The sequence below is a fragment of the Mandrillus leucophaeus genome, unplaced genomic scaffold, assembly GCF_000951045.1.
Source record: "Mandrillus leucophaeus isolate KB7577 unplaced genomic scaffold, Mleu.le_1.0 Scaffold67, whole genome shotgun sequence".
NCBI lineage: Eukaryota > Metazoa > Chordata > Mammalia > Primates > Cercopithecidae > Mandrillus > Mandrillus leucophaeus.
Window position 1 is genome coordinate 1,843,293 of NW_012107252.1, and position 3,956 is coordinate 1,847,248.

At 47.6% G+C, this 3,956-nt stretch overlaps 1 long non-coding RNA gene across 1 annotated transcript; it reads left to right on the plus strand.

Annotated features, from left to right (window-relative positions):
• The first annotated feature begins 108 nt into the window (after positions 1–108).
• LOC105555036 lies at positions 109–3,049 on the plus strand. Its single transcript, XR_001008417.1, has 2 exons — positions 109–264; positions 2,580–3,049. It is a non-coding gene; the product is annotated as an uncharacterized LOC105555036 (long non-coding RNA).
• Positions 3,050–3,956: the final 907 nt, after the last annotated feature.

The window sequence follows — 3,956 nt, forward strand, 5'->3', positions numbered from 1 at the left end:
GGGTTTCACCGTGTTAGCCAGGATGGTCTCAATCTCCTGACCTCATGATCTGCCCGCCTCGGCCTCCCAAAGTGCTGGGATTACCGGCGTGAGCCACCGCGCCCGGCCTGTTTTGGTTTTAACTGCTGTGTCCCCAATACCTGGAAGTGAACTTCTGGAATCTAATAGATGCTGAATAAATATTTTTTGCATGAATGATAGTGGTATGAGAGGAAGAGGGGAAAAAAGGGGGGAAAAGGCTTCTTGGAAGAGGTGACGTTTGAGGTAAGTAGTGACAGGCTTTAATTTGCCAGATCAACAAGGTGGCAAGTGCTTTCTAGGAAGAGAGAACTATGTTCTTAGGCCACAGTCTGTTAGAGATGGGGGACAAGGTAAAAGTTATTTTGCAGAGATTCTTGGGATGAATCCCTTGCCCATCACATCACTTAAAGGCAGGCCCTGGAGTTGTCTGTACCGTGGTCACCACGGATACCTGGGTGGTGTGAGCTCCCAGGATAGCAGGGAGACCAGCAAAGCTCTGGAGTGGCACTCTCCTACTTTGGAACAGGAAATGAAATTTGTCATGAATTGTTGATGCTTGTAGAGAGGTGGCTACAAGAAAATTATTTTTTGAGACATAGTTTCACTCCGTCACCCAGGCTGGAGTGCAGTGGCACAATCCCAGCTCACTGCAACCTCCACCTCCCGGGTTCAAGCGATTCTCCCTCCTCAAACTCCTGAGTAGCTGGGATTACAGACACATGCCACCATGCCCAGATCATTTTTGTATTTTTAGCAGAGATGGAGTTTTGCCATGTTGGCCGGGCTGGTCTCAAACTCCTGACTTCAAGTGATCCACCTGCCTTAGCCTCCCAAAGTGCTGAGGCATGAGCCACCATGCCTGGCTGCAAACTAGTTTCTGAAACAGCTCATCCTCAGGCTCACTGAGCCCGAAGAGAGCTGAATGAAGTAACTGGATGAGTAAGTAATGATACTTTTTAAAGTAACATTGAAAAGACAGATGTTACACAATTTGTATTTTTGCCTGAGAAGCCATCCCTTCAAAGCAGTTCCATAGTGAGATTGTTCATTTATTCGTAGAGGTGCTGCTGCAATATTTTCTAAGTGTCTTTGTAACTGGAGAAAAGCTCTCAAGCCTATAGGGCATGCTTTTAAATGTCCTCAGTGTTGGCAAAACTGCCTTTTGAGGAAATATTTTAACATTCAAAAGTCATCTGGAGCTGGAACACATGAACAGAGGCTGTGGAATCCACCCACTCTCCGTACACATTGCTGCTGAAAGTCTTTTTCACCTGGATTACTGGCACAGCTGCGCAGATTACCTTTCTGTTGCCAGTACCTTTTTCAATTCATTTTCTACACCATGTCGCTCATTTAACAAATCTTTTAAGGTATTATGTGTCAGGAACTAAGATGCCCAAGGAAGTCACAGTCTGGTGGGGAACATTTAATTAGAGCAATACAGTGTGTTAGGATGGGAGGGATTCTTAACCTAGTAGCATCTGAGCGAAGACCTAGAGGATGAATTAAGCAGGCAAAGAGGAAGGAGGAAAGGAAGGGTGTTATATGCAGAATTTTATGTGATACTCCAAAGGAAACAGTGGCTAAAGGACTCCACTAGATGAGTCCTTTCTCTACAGTGCCCTCTGAAGCGTGTTTACTTGGCTAGAGAGTTGCAAGTGTCTATTCTGTAGGGCCTTGTAATATTTCACCATCTCCCTTGTCATCTGATACACTGAAGCAACACTTTTAACCAAGTTCTGTTGTCACAGAATTCAGCTGTTTGCTACCTCTGCTCCTGCAGTATCCTGCAGCCAGTAGTTACAAGCACCTGGAGGGTTGGACAGGGAATACAAGAGAAGACTCTAAGACTTCTTAGAAATCATAGAGTCCAGTAAACCACATTAAGGAATCTGGACTACCCTAAGGGTAATGGTAGTCACTGGAAGATTTTAAGTAAGACAGTGTCATGATCAGATAGATGTTCTCAAAAGAACTTTCTGGCTGTTGTGGTGAGGAATATTAGAGTAAGACAGAGGTAGAGAGGTGTGGTTAGTAGCCAACAGCACTGCTCTATACTAGGGATCAGCCAACTACACTCCGTTTTTCTGTGGCTCATGAGCTAAGAATACGAATGGTTTTTAAAATGTTGAAAATATGTAAAGATTCGTGTCATGTAAAAATTAGGGCTGTTTTCAAGCTCCAAACCTGAGTAGTAAGTCAGAACCATATTGTCGGCCAAGCTTGTATTATTAACTATTTGGTTCTCACAGAAAAAGTTCCTACCCCTTGCTCTAAGCAATTGGCGATGATGGCCTACACTAGTAGCAGTAGGAATGAAGACTCTGAATTGACATTTAGAGAGTTTAGGACTGACTCAAGAAGGCCTTTAGGAGGTGGAACTGATAGGCCTAGACGGCATTGGTAGGGGTAAGGGATACTGCACTAGCCTCCTAACTGCTTTCTCTACTTCCATTCCTTGCCCCTCTGCAACCCATTCTCCACTCCGCAGCCATTTTTAAAAAGATGCCCCTCCCTACTTACGACTCTAAAATTGCTCTTCTCACTCTTCCCCTCAGGATATATTTCCAATTAAATATACCTAAGTGACTCTGCCCACCTCTGCAACCCAATGTCACATTCGAATCTTATTGAACTACTTGACTGCATTTCCCGAGATCCCACCTCTTCTCGCCTGTACCCTGTGCGCGGAAAGTCAGCCCTCCACCTTCTCCCTGCTTCCACTCCCAAAATACTTCGTGCTTCTGCAGCTCTGGAGTATTTACCGTGTTGGCTGTTTAAATTTCTGCCTCCATCAGAAGGCAGAAACTGACTCGCGAACTATTCCATCCCCAGCCGATAGTAGACGCTTAAAAAAGAACGAAAGAAGGTGGGTGGAGGACTTCAGTAACATCAGGTGGCAGCCTCAATTTTATCGTTTGTGAAACGTGGATAGTAATTCCTCTATCACATGGCTGTTGTACGAATTAAATGAAAAAAAACATAACACGCTAGCTTGTTCAATAAATGTGAGTTGAATTAAATCTGATTTGTGGCCAGTAGAAAAACACTTAACACTTGAAAAGGAAGACCCATTTTTTAAAATATATGCCTGGTAAAACGGATCAGAAGGCAGGTCCCTACGGAGCACACCCTCGCCCTAAACATGCTGAGCCCGGGCTGCCAGAGCCTGCGTGGTCCCTCCAAGGTGACTGCTCCGACAAAAGCGTACGCTCTTCAAACGCATACGTTTAAGGCAATTCCAGAAACCCTCGGCTGTGCCGCGAGTACACGGCCATTAAAGAAAAGACGACTCTATGCCCGCCGTAATGTTCTCAGATCACAGGGACCGTATTTGGTGCAGGGAGGGAGGGAAGCCTTTTCTTCATGGGGAGCTAAGGCGTCGTCGAGCCCCCTTCCAATCCCGGGTCCGGCCGGGTAATCCCTGCCCAGCGTTCGGGCGTGCCTTTTTTTCAGCCGACACACAACCCTGAACGTGGGGCCCGCCAGCCCGGCGACTGCCTCGTGGAAGTCACGTTCCCTCTGCCCGTCCTCTCAGGTACTCTATGGTTTTCGTGGCCGACTACTCTAATTCTAGTTCCGGTCTCTATGGCGGCCGGCGGAGGCAGGAACGGTTGTAGGTCGGCTGAATTAGCCGCCAGACAGCCAATGAGAGTGGAGGACTGATAAAATGTTAGTCAATAGAAGCCAGGGACTGAGGTCAGGTGGGCAGATTGACAGTACCACCGGCCAATGAACAACGCCTAGGGCGGGTCGATCGTAGGGCTTATCCCGCCTGTCCCGCCATTCTCGCTAGTTCGATCGGTAGCGGGAGCGGAGAGCGGACCCCAGAGAGCCCTGAGCAGCCCCACCGCCGCCGCCGGCCTAGTTACCATCACACCCCGGGAGGAGCCGCAGCTGCCGCAGCCGGCCCCAGTCACCATCACCGCAACCAT